The sequence below is a fragment of the Petromyzon marinus genome, unplaced genomic scaffold (assembly GCF_048934315.1).
Source record: "Petromyzon marinus isolate PM22_M1 ecotype Great Lakes invasive population unplaced genomic scaffold, UKy_Petmar_22M1.pri1.0 PM_G_Scaffold_34, whole genome shotgun sequence".
Classification (NCBI taxonomy): Eukaryota; Metazoa; Chordata; class Hyperoartia; order Petromyzontiformes; family Petromyzontidae; genus Petromyzon; species Petromyzon marinus.
This window is the reverse complement of record NW_027422917.1, coordinates 1,245,690-1,258,907: the sequence shown is the minus strand read 5'-3', so window position 1 is coordinate 1,258,907 and position 13,218 is coordinate 1,245,690. Positions and strand designations below refer to the sequence as shown.

The window sequence follows — 13,218 nt, the reverse complement described above, 5'->3', positions numbered from 1 at the left end:
CTGTGTGTGTGTACACTGTGTGTGTGTGTGTACACTGTGTGTGTGTACACTGTGTGTGTGTACAGTGTGGGGGGCACAGTCATCTCAGTCGACCAATGGGCATCTTTTCATCAATTTTTTATTTTCCAATTTTCTTGTTTTTGTTACTTTCTATCTACGTGACTTTACCGAAAGAAGCAAGACTATAAATGTTAACGAGCTGCACCACGCTGTGTGGGAGCTGCCTGGCCTGTCGCTCCGCACGAAGCTGCGTGGAGCCTCTGCGTGGAAGTTCTGCGCCGGTGAGAAACTCTCTCAGGCTGACCCCCACCCCCACGCCTCCACGCAGATTGAGGCGAGCCGAGTGGTGGCGCATTCTCTTTTGACTTAAAACGTTCGCGACTGCAGGAATTAACGTTCTTGGTTCTTTCCGTCAAGTCACGGAAATGCATATTGTTAGCTCTTTCGGTAAAGTCACATTGAAGGGAAACAATAAAATAATAAAATATATAAAACAATAAAAAAATTATAACACAAAATTGTTTTAGAACACAAACGGTCGTCATCATCACCTGATGACGACCGTTTGTGTTACAGTCGAAACGTCGTGATAATTTGTATTGTTTTATATATATTTTATTATTTTATTGTTTCCCCTCAACGTGACTTTACCGAAAGAGCTAAGAATATGAATTACTGCAGTCACGAAAGCTTTAAATCAAAATTTAAAAAGTCACGTAAATTAAAATGTTTCATTAAAGAAAAAAATAAAATGACGATTTAAATAATAAAAAAACTCATTTTTTCTTTATTTTTGTTTTCCATCTACGTGACTTTACCGAAAGAACCAAGAATGTGGTAGCACATTCTCTATTTGTTGCAGGGGTTCAAGGTTAAAATCCGACAGGCACACCTGGCTACCCCAGTAACATTCACCACAATATGCGCGGTCTGCTAAACGGCAGATGTAAAATATAACGTTGCGTCATTCACAACGCACAGGTCATTGCATGTTGGTGTCACGGTCAAAATTGTGGCAATTCCAAACATTATCCAGAAACTCCACAAGGGAGACACGCACCCCCTGTACCAACGACGGAGGCGCAGGGACAGACGTTCGATTACGTTGGAATCGATCTGCAGACGGCCAGCAGCTCCGTGTCGCCTTATCTCGATCCCGCGATCCCAAACAGGTGAAAGTCCGCATCGAACCGAACCCCCGGCAAGGCCATCTACTTAACGACGAGAGAAAATTCACACCAAATGTCGTTTTCAATGAATAAGCTTTTAATGAAGAAATACAATTATACAATTCAAGACATAATACAATTCAAAGTTGTTTCATTTTCAAACTTCAAGACGGAGCATCGGGAGCTTGCGTGGAGGCGTCGTTCGCGTGCAATTTTTTTCGTGACTTTCCTGGCCCAAGGCCGCAAATGGTTGTGAGGGGCGCCGCAGGCGGTCAGGTTCGCTTCAACCCTTGGTCGTGAACATCCAGACGTGAATCAGCAAGGAGCATTTCATGTCCTAGTTCGACAAAATCTACGTCAACACGTAAGACAAAACTACAATTCGTGTTGCAGAGAATGTACCTCCTCTACGTGTAACCTTTGAGTGGTATGCCACGTAACTGATGAATGATCCGAGTGTGCTCCTTATTTCAAAGACGATGAGTTGCTGCAGAGGGAGATGCTTCCTGAAAACACAAAAATACCCTTTGACCTGTATCACAAGAACAATGAGTCTCACCTGAGTTATCGGTACAGGTTACTTCCAAAACACACACTTTGTCCTAACATCACTTATTCAATGTTTGACCCTTATGGACAAAATGTTACATGTACGCACATAATCGGACAAGTATTCATTCTAAATTATTGACAGGCATATTAACAAAATTTAATTACTGCACTGAAATATACTGCATCAGGTTACATCGCATTGACAAGAAGTTATTTTAAAAAATAGGCACCGTCTGCTTAACAGTGTATGTACAACAAACTATTGTAGCGTCATTCAAAACGAGTAGGCCATTGCATGCTGGCGTCTGGGTCAACATTTATAAAATTCTAAACATTACCTACAAACTACACAACTGAGATAACGCATCATCGCCCCCTACTGACAGGCTCTTGTCCACATGCAGGCCTGTGCAGGGCCACCACCCTGTGCTACACAGGGGCAGCTGCTACTTGGGGATGCTCTTCGAGTGTCTGAGACGAGATACAAAACTCCGAAATGCCAGAGGCGATTAAGCAAGCACCATATAAATGGAATTATTAAATAACAAAAATCACGACGTTTCGGCCACAACACAAGTAGCCTTCATCAGGTGAAGGGACGGTGCTGTCATGATGAAGGCCACTTGTGTTGTGGCCGAAACTTCGTGATTTTTGTTATTTTATCTTTTACCTACATGAATTTACCGAATAGAACCAAAGAGTATGTATCCTTGCAGTCACGAAAGCTTCAAATCTAGAATGGAATTATAATAACATAATGAATGCTTGGGAGCTTATTGGCTCTCGCTCCTGGTTAGAGATTAACCCAACCCACAGGTCCACAAAGACTGGCCACTCTTACTCTGCAGGTTTAACCTAGGAACTGAGTGTTCAACTTCACATTCTTGTCATTAAAGGCCTGTGACAAAGTTGCATCCATTGGGGCGACCAGAGTGGAGTCGGCTCCGGGAGAGGCAACCACCTCGCCCCACGCCGCTCCTCCACTTCGAGGTCTGCGGAGAACTTCGCCACCACCACCACCACCAGCGTGGCGATCTTCACGGCTGTGCTCACTGTGGTTCTGCTACTCACGCAGCCGATGGTGGAACTCCTCGGAGGATCTCGGCGTGGGGATTCGAACATCAACGGCTCCAACGCCACCACCACCACCACCACGATCAACAACTACTCGGGACTCGTGAAGGACGTCTCTCCACCGGCAGCGGTCGCCACCTGGGGACCGATGTTCACCAGCGGCCACGCAAACGGACAGGAGAGGGACGGCCCAGCCTGGCCCCCCGGGATGTCCTGGCTCATGGACAGCGCGCCGACTCCTCTCCTGCACGCTGCGGGTCAGCTGTGCAGTAGCCACAGTGAGGACATAGTGGACAGCGTGCTCCCTGCCCTAATGCAGGCTATGGGTCAGCTGTGCAGTAGCCACAGTGAGGACATTGTGGACAGCGTGCTCCCTGCCCTAATGCAGGCTATGGGTCAGCTGTGCAGTAGCCACAGTGAGGACATAGTGGACAGCGTGCTCCCTGCTCTACTGCAGGCTATGGGTCAGCTGAGCGGCAGCTGCCAGGACATAGTGGACAGCGTGCTCCCTGCCCTGCTCCACGTCGTGCGTCAGCTGTGCAGCGGCTGCAAGGAGGCCATCGGCTCCACCGTGCCGCTGAACACCCCGCACATCGCCGTGCGTCTCCGGCGTTTCGTACGTCGCAGAGTTGAGTGAGCAACATCCATCGTCGTCGTCGTCACCATCAGCCACGGTCAATCCACTAGCGGGTAGAGACCTCCACGTGCCGTCGCCACCTCCCACGATGCCGCTGTGCGGTGATCCACCCAGCGCCTGACACGTGGAGTGATTTCATTGCTTCATCTCCCCACTGGGCTTCCTCTCGGATGACCACCTCGCCGCCCATCGGCATCACTCGCCCCCTTCACACCATAATCTTTGGTTTTATTCGGTAAAGTCACGTAGGTAAAAAATAAAACAAAAAATCACGACGTTTCGGCCACAATACAAGCGGCCTTCATCAGGTGACTTTACCGAATAGCACCTTGCAGTCACGAAAGCTTTAAATCTAGAATTGATAACCCCTTCACACCCTCCACCGATCACCCTCAACTCCACCCGCGGTGTTTTCAGCAGCCTGGTTGGGCACTGGAACGGTATCCCGGACAGTGCCAGATTAAGCTCATGCGGGTCCTGTGGCATGTATTATAAAGGTGCCCAAAATGAAATTTAAAAAGCACAATTATTAAAACGCAAAGTTTACACATCTACCGGGTCACCATTTGACTTTGTATTGTCTCGGAGGAAGTCCACCCACACCTCCACTTCCACAAACTGCTGGGAGTTGCCTCGCTCTGCCTCACAGTCAGAATTCTCCTCCTGCTTCACGTTGCCTCTGTCGATGTGAAGGTCCCATTTTCGAGTTGAATCTTCATCTTCACATTTCACCTTCACTCCTTTGCTCTTCACTTCTTCACATTTCACCATCACCTCTTCATGTTTCACCCCGATACCTTTAAAAGTGTCCAAGCTGGGATTTTCTTCCGGTTCTTGTTTAATGAAGGATGGGCTCATGGTGGCACTTTGACTTTCACAAGCTGATTTCAGACTCCGCTCCTTGTGGATCTTCTGATGCTTCTGTGTTCTCTGGTGTACTTTAAGTTGTTGTTGCTGTGCAAACGCCTTCCCGCACGGAGTGCACCTGAAGGGTTTCTCTCCTGTGTGTTCTCTGGTGTACTTGAAGATTTGATGAATCTGCAAACGCCTTCCCACACACACTGCACTTGAAGGGTTTCTCTCCCGTGTGTGTTCTCTGGTGTACTACAAGAAGAGATGAACGTACAAACGCCTTCACGCACAGAGTGCACTTGAAGGGTTTCTCTCCTGTGTGTGTCCTCTGGTGTACTACAAGAGTAGATGAATGTGCAAACACCTTCACGCACACACTGCACTTGAAGGGTTTCTCTTCCGTGTGTGTTCTCTGGTGTGTTTTAAGGGTAGATGAATCTGGAAATGCCTTCCCACACACAGTGCACTTGAAGGGTTTCTCTCCCGTGTGTGTTCTCTGGTGTATTTTAAGAGCAGATGACCGTGAAAATGCCTTCCCACACACAGTGCACTTGAAGGGTTTCTCTCCCGTGTGTGTTCTCTGGTGTATTTTAAGAGTAGATGACCGTGAAAATGCCTTCCCACACACACTGCACTTGAAGGGTTTCTCTCCCGTGTGTGTTCTCTGGTGGGTCTCAAGAACTGATGGCCATGCAAATGCCTTGTCACACACAGTGCACTTGAAGGGTTTCTCTTCTGTGCGAGTTCTCTGGTGCTGTGTCAAATTTCCAGTCCAATCCGTGCTGTATGCGCGCTGGTCACATTGTTGACTTGTCGTACCGAGCTGCTGCGCTGAGTGCATTTGCTCCATCAGACCAGCGTCAGCTGCAGACAGAAAATAAGAATATCCACACCATCTACACGTCAGTATCGAGCCATGGAGGAATTAATATATACAGTCACACGTGACTTACACGTCTATATTCATTCATGTATTCATGACTAGCTGTACTACCCGGCTTCGCCCGGGACTTGGATCTACCACGTCCGGCTGCCTTTGTCTCCCCAGTGGCGATGTTCACACCACAACAGTTACTCGTTTTAGGCTGAGTCGACCTAGGGAAGGCCCAGAAGCGGTTCAAATAATTGTCGCCAGTGGAGGCCGTGAGCGGGAATCGAACTCGGGTCGCTGGGTTCGTAGCGCGGCGTAGCGCTAACCACTACACTACAATGCGTTAGGCTTCCACACACACACAGACACACACACAGATACACACACACAGGCACACACAGACACGCACACACAGGCACACACAGACACACACAGACAACGCTAACCACTACACTACAATGCGTGACGCTTCCACGTGCGAGGGTCACGTGACAGATTTGACGTCACAGCTCACTTGCCGTGCAAAAAATCTATACATTATTGAGCTCCCCTCCCCCCCCCCAATAAAACACAAAAGTGTATTTGTATAATGTTTGCACGGTGTACAGTCTGGAAAGTACCCACATGGCAAGTTTCCAGTTTGTTGCATGTCGGGAAGTACGCTAGACATTTTGAACAGACAACACACACAATCACAACTTTGCCTTTTATATATTTGGAGATGCAGTGAAAAACTTCCCCAAAATTCATCACGCGGTTTCAGTTTTTTTGATTTTCAGTTCGATTAATTTTGGTTATAGTCCCGTGAGCCATTCGGCTCTTGAATCGGGTGCAACCACAACAAGCAACAAAACAAAAACACGACCAAGAAAAACATCTTACAGTGACTGTGTGTGACTGTGCAAACAGCACTGTCATGGCACGCAATGAGAGGGCAAATGTCATAAATATTCCTGTAAGCACTCGCATCTTCAACATTAATGTTGCCATAGAAACGTTGTGGGGTTTTTGCTTCATTTAAAATAATTAAATAATGTTGTTTTATTTTCGATCTACGTGACTTTACCGAAAAAACCAAGAATATTAATTCCTGCAGTCACCAAAGTTTTAAGTCAAAACATTCACACACGTTGACAAAGCCTCACCTTGTGTTGTTGTGGGCAGGTCGCTTCTGATAACAAGAGCGGTATAGCAGCTCAAGCGGGCTTGGCCTGGTAACAAAAGAAAATAAAAACTGCGTGAATATTTACAATAAAACAAAGTTACAAAGTGGTGAGCCGGGTGAAGACAAATTAAACTTAAGTGAGATAATTAAAGTGAATGCAATCAGGCGAGGGCAGGAGGCAAGGCCCCGCGTGGCTAGGCTCCGCGTTGTAAAGTTCCAACCTGGACATCGATTCCCATGCTCGCTGCTACTCAACTGACATCCCTACGAGAGAGAGCGAGGCTCTACCTTGGTAAACAACAACCACCACTACCACCACCACAACCGCAATGAGAATTTCTCACCTCGGATTTCAGTGCAGGAAGCGATAGCGTCCTGTTACCTCGTGACGTCATGCGGCAGCAGGTGACATGACGTCACATCCGGGGTACGAGACACGCTCCTCCCACAATGAGCTGCTCCGTAAATAAATAAGTTATTGAATGAATAAATTATGTTAATGTTATCCGTCCCATGTCGTGGGGTGCTGAACCCGTCGCAAAAAAACTCGCGACGGCTTTAACGAATACATTATGTTAATGAGCCGCCAGTCACTGGGCGTAGCTTTGCCCAAATAAGGATTGGCACTGGAACGATATCGGCAGTGACCCAGGCGGAGGTGATGTCATGTTCAAGAGCGCGGTGGACGGGGGAGGGGTGAATACCTTGGTGACATGACGTCACTAGCGAGGGACACCTCCCTCTGGCGTTTCACACCGATGACGTGATGCTGAGTACTGACGTCACAGAGCGGGATTGGAGTTTAAGTTGATTTAGATTCATTTTCCATTGCTCCCTCCCTTGAACTCAGCAACAACAACGTGGACATTGCATCCCACTGGGATTTTTAGCACACAGCGTTGGTGTACGGTACTTTTTTCAGAAACATTTTGCTGTTTTTTTCATGAATTTTCTGTTTGCAGAGTCACACAAAGTAGTCACTTTAAGATGTGTTTCTTGTTCGGGTTTGTGTTTGTTGTGGTTGCACTTGATTCAAGAGCCGAATGGCTCACAGGGGTATACCAAAAAATATACTGAAATTATTGTGTACACTGTGTGTGTGTACACTGTGTGTGTGTGCACTGTGTGTGTACACTGTGTGTGTGTACACTGTGTGTGTGTGCACTGTGTGTGTGTGCACTGTGTGTGTGTACACTGTGTGTGTACACTGTGGGGGGCACAGTCATCTCAGTCGACCAATGGGCATCTTTTCATCAATTTATTATTTTCCAATTTTCTTGTTTTTGTTATTTTCTATTTACGTGACTTTACCGAAAGAACCAAGAATGTGGTAGCACATTCTCTATTCATTGCAGACGTTCCAGGTTAAAATCCGACAGGTACACCTGGCTACCCCAGTAACATTCACCACAATATGCGCAGTCTGCTAAACGGCAGATGTAAAACATAACGTTGTGTCATTCACAACGCATGTTGGTGTCACGGTCAAAATTGTGGCAATTCCAAACATTATCCAGAAACTCCACAATGGAGACACGCACCCCCTGCACCAACGACGGAGGCGCAGGGACAGACGCTCGATTACGTTGGAATCGATCTGCAGACGGCCAGCAGCTCCGTGTCGCCTTATCTCGATCCCGCAATCCCAAACAGGTGAAAGTCCGCATCGAACCGAACCCCCGGCAAGGCCATCTACTTAACGACGAGAGAAAATTCACACGAAATGTCCTTCTCAACGAAGTCTTCCGGATGTAAAATGAAATAAGCTTTTAATGAAGAAATAACAATCATCTAATTCAAAACACAACGCGATTCAAAGATGTTTCATTTTAAAACTTCAAAACGGAGCACGGGGCGCTTGCGTGAATGCGTCCTTCGTGTGCCGTAAGTGTTGTGACTTTCCTGGCCTGTAGGCCGTCAATGTGTTGGACCATTATTGGTGCACAGCATCTCAACAACAGCAGTGGGGTTTGCTTCAAGCGAGAGGTATGAACATCCAGACGTGAATCAGCAAGGAGCATTTCTAGTCCTAGTTAGACAAAATCTACGTCAATACGTAAGACAAAACTACAATTCGTGTTGTAGAGAATGTACCTCCTCCTATACGTGTAACTTTTAAGTGGTATGCCTTGTAACTGATGAATGATCCGACCGTGCTCCCTATTTCAAAGACGATGAGTTGCTGCAGAGGCAGATGCTTCATGAAACACAAAAGTACCCTTTGACCTGCATCACAAGAACAACGGGTCTCACCCGAGTTCTCTGTACAGGTTACTTCCAAACACACACACACTTTGTCCTAACATCACTTAATCAATCTAGATTTGAACACTTAATCAATGTTTGACCCTCATAGACAAAATGTTACATGTACACGCACAATCAGACAAGTATTCATTCTTAATTATTTACAGGCATATTAACAAAATTGAATTACTGCAGTGAAATATCCTGCATCAGGTTACGCCGTATTAACAAGAAGCTATTTTAAAAATATGCACCGTCTGCTTAACAGTGGATGTAAACATACTATTGTGTCATTCAAAACGAGTCGGCCATTGCATGCTGGCGAATTCTAAACATTAGCGACAAATTACCAAACTGAGAAGAAATATCAATCATCGCCCCCTACTGACAGCCTCTTGTTCACATACTCTTTGGTTCTTTCAGTAAAGTCACGTAGGTAGAACAAATAATAATAGATCACGACGTTTCAATCGTAACACAAGCGGTCGTCCTCAGGCAGAAAAAAAATGCAGGCCGGTGCAGGACCACCACCCTGTGCCACACAGGGGCAGCTGCTACTTGGGGATGCTCTTCGAGTGTTTCAGACGAGATACAAAAGTCCGAGTTGCCGAGGCGATTAAGCAAGCACCGAGTAAATGTAATTATTATAACATAGTGAATGCTTGGGGGCTTCTTGGCTCTCATTCCTGGTCAGAGATCTCCCAAATCCACGGGTCCACAAAGACTGGCCGCTCGCTCTTACTCTGCAGGTTGAACCTAGGAATTGAGTGTTCAACTTCACATTCTTTTCATTAAAGGCCTGTGACAAAGGTGCATCTATTGTAGCGACCGTCTCAAGCTTACACATATATCGGTTCTCCATTTGACTTTGTATTGTCTAGGAGCAAGTCCACCCACACCTCCACTTCCATGAATTGCTGGGAGTTGCCTCGCTCTGCCTCAGTCAGAATTCTCCTCCTGCTTTACGTTGCCTCCATCAATGTGAAGGTCCGATTTTGGAGTTGAATCTTCATCTTCACATTTCACCATCACCTCTTCCCTCTTCACCATCACCTCTTCATATTTCACCATCACCTCTTCATATTTCACCTTGATACCTTTAAAAGTGTCCAAGCTGGGATTTTCTTCCGGTTCGTGTTTCATGAGGGATGGGCTTATTGTGGCACTTTGACTTTCACAAGCTGATTTCAGACTCCACTCCTTGCAGATCTTCTGATGCTTCTGTGTTCTCTGGTGTACTTGAAGATTTTATGAATGTGCAAACGCCTTCCTGCAGAGTGCACCTGAAGGGTTTCTCTCCTGTGTGTATTCTCTGGTGTGTTACAAGAGGAGATGACTTTGCAAACGCCTTCCCACACACACTGCACTTGAAGGGTTTCTCTCCCGTGTGTGTTCTCTGGTGTACTTTAAGATGTGGTGACTGTGAAAACGCCTTCCCGCACAGAGTGCACTTGAAGGGTTTCTCTCCCCTGTGTGTTCTCTGGTGTTTTTTAAGAACAGATGACTGTGCAAATGCCTTCCCACACACAGTGCACTTGAAGGGTTTCTCTCCTGTGTGTGTTCTCTGGTGTTTTTTTAAGAACAGCTGACTGTGAAAATGCCTTCCCACACACAGTGCACTTGAAGGGTTTCTCTCCCGTGTGTGTTCTCTGGTGTCTTTGCAGATTTGATGAATGTGCAAACGCCTTCGCACACATCGTGCACCTGAAGGGTTTCACTCCCGTGTATGTTCTCTGGTGTGTTACAAGAGCAGATGAACGTGCAAATGCCTTCCCACACACAGTGCACTTGAAGGGTTTCTCTCCTGTGTGAGTTCTCTGGAGGGTCTGAAGAACTGATGGCCATGCAAATGCCTTCACAGACACAGTGCACTTAAAGGGTTTCTCTCCTGTGTGTGTTCTCTGGTGTACTTGAAGATGTGGGGACTGTGAAAATGCCTCCCCACACACACTGCACTTGAAGGGTTTCTCTCCTATGTGTGTTCTCTGGTGTGCTACAAGAGTAGATGAATGTGCAAACGCCTTCCCACACACACTGCACTTGAAGGGTTTATCTCCCATGTGTGTTCTCTGGTGTTCTACAAGAGTAAATGAACGTGCAAACGCCTTCCCACACACACTGCACTTGAAGGGTTTCTCTCCTGTGTGAGTTCTCTCGTGCCGTGTCAAATCTCCAGTACGATCCGTGCTGTATGCACACCGGTCGCATTGTTGCTTTGTAGTACCGAGCTGCGCTGAGTGCATTTGCTCCATCAGACCAATTCTGCGGAGGAAGCGTCAGAGGAAGCGTCAGCTGCAGACAGATAAAAATAATATCCACACCATCTACACGTCAGTATCGATGCACAGAGGAATGCATATATAGTCACATGTGACTTACATGTCTATATTCATATATTCATGATGTAGTAAAAACGTTTCCCAAATTCATCACAGGGCTGTTATGGCACACAATGAGAGGGCAAATGGTCATAAACATGCCTGGAAGCCCTCGTATCTTCAAAATTAATGTTCACCCAAAACTCTAAGCACACAATTTCGGCTGTCTAGCTACAAAAGGAATATTTATGAGAGCTAAATTCAGCTGACATAGCAAAGGGTGTTGAAAACAATACTATTTGTGTTATGCAGAAATTCATAAATTAATGTTCAATCACAACTTAGAGGTGTGAATCTAGGCTCAGATGTCCTTGAATGCTGGGATGAACAGTTCCGACTTCAGCTGAATGTGTGTGCTGTGTTAACTTCCTGTTTCCATTCTTATAAAGAGTTCCAGAGAAAAACAAAAATAAACTATTGTTACGCTATAACCTCCGTGTTCAACAGAGTTAATAGACGTTAATGCAAACACAAACTGTACACTGTCAATGGGTAAACAGGCAGTGGCGTGTCTAGAATCACGCCTGGCCACCTTCATCTGCATGGCATGAATGCTTCATCACTCCACCAAGTAATTGAGGATCAACGAACATAGCCGAGGCTAACTGGAGTTTGCGTGTCTCTCTCCGTGGTGAGATGTTAACTACCTCACCTGGTGTACAGGAAGTCGTGGGTTCGATCCCGACCCTGACGCCTGCTGTATATTTGGAGTTTGCGTCACTCCGTTTAGCGATTTGACCGATAGACATTGACACACGTATTCTTGTTTCTTTCAGTAAAGTTACGTAGATAGAAAATAACAATAACAGATAATACAATTACATTAAATAAAGACCACTTGTGTTGCAATCAAAACGCGGGTTTTTTTGCTTTATTTAATATTTTTTGTGTTTATTATGTTATTGTTATTTTATTTTTTATCTACGTGACTTTACCGAAAGAACCAAGAATATTAATTCCTGCAGTCACCAAAGTTTTAAGTCAAAACATTCACACACGTTGAGAAAGCCTCACCTTGTGTTGTTGTGGGCAGGTCGCTTCTGATAACAAGAGCGGTATAGCAGCTCAAGCGGGCTTGGCCTGCTAACAAAAGAAAATAAAAACTGCGTGAATATTGACAATAAAACAAAGTTACAAAGTGGCGAGCCGGGTGAAGACAAATTAAACTTAAGCGAGATAATTAAAGTGAACACAATCAGGCGAGGGCAGGAGGCAAGGCCCCACGTGGCTAGGCCCCGCGTTGTAAAGTTCCAACCTGGACATCGATTCCCATGCTCGCTGCTACTCAACTGACATCCCTACGAGAGAGCGAGGCTCTACTTTGGTAAACAACAACAACCACCACCACCTCGGATTTCAGTGCAAGCGTGCACACGGCAGCTTCCTGTTGCCTCGCAACAGCAGGAAGTAGTATGACGTCACTTCCCTCCCACGAGCGACTCTTGAACTGAATAAATTATGTTAATGAGGCCGGCCTATATGTCGAGGGATGGGGGCGTGGGCGCTGAACCCATCGCAATAAACTCGCGACGGCTTTAACGGACACATTATGTTAATGAGCCACCAGTCACTGGGCGTAGCTTTGCCCAAATAAGGATTGCCACTATATCCTCAGTTTTTTCGGTAAAGTCACGTTGAAGGGAAACAACAAAATAATAATATATATAAAACAATAAAAAATTCTCACGACGTTTCGACCATAACTCAAACGGTCATCTTCAGGTGTGTTGGTTTGCATAAATTTATTTTTAAACGGCGCATTTATTTATTTAAAAAAAACGTTAGCGCCACGCGCAGCGATTTGGCAATTTATTTAGGACTAGTCCATCTATATTCTGAAAAGAGGAGGGGGGAGACGAAATTTTATAATGTATGCTGTCTGAAAGCCACTGTAAGCGTGAACAATCAATTAAGACCTGAAATGGTTTATCAAATCTTTCCAATGATTGCTCAGATAGAATCCATCTTCTCGGTTGAAATTGTCTCTGTGCTTGTATATGTGGATAGCCTCATGAACAAATCTCTCATGGAAACTCAAGCACATACACCAAGCTCTTAGGGCTAATGGTTACTCCGACTATACAATCCGCAAAGCTATTACTCAAACCATGAAGAAGAACCCTCTTGAGGAGCCTTTCAAAACCATCATTTTACCCTACATTGCGGGGATCACAAAAAAGATCTCCAAAATCTTAAATAAACACAAGATCCAGGTCCGTTTCAACACATTACATAAAATCCGTGATCTGGTTCCATCTGTAAAAGATGTGATT

General features: G+C 45.7%; 1 long non-coding RNA gene across 1 annotated transcript in view; it reads right to left on the bottom strand.

Moving 5' to 3' along the window:
* Positions 1–1,248: 1,248 nt before the first annotated feature.
* Positions 1,249–13,218, bottom strand: part of LOC142915734 (uncharacterized) — a 60,246-nt gene continuing 48,276 nt past the window's right edge. Inside the window, exon 2 of the long non-coding RNA XR_012936075.1 lies at positions 1,249–1,675. This is a non-coding gene — a long non-coding RNA (uncharacterized LOC142915734). The remainder of the gene's footprint in view (positions 1,676–13,218) is intronic.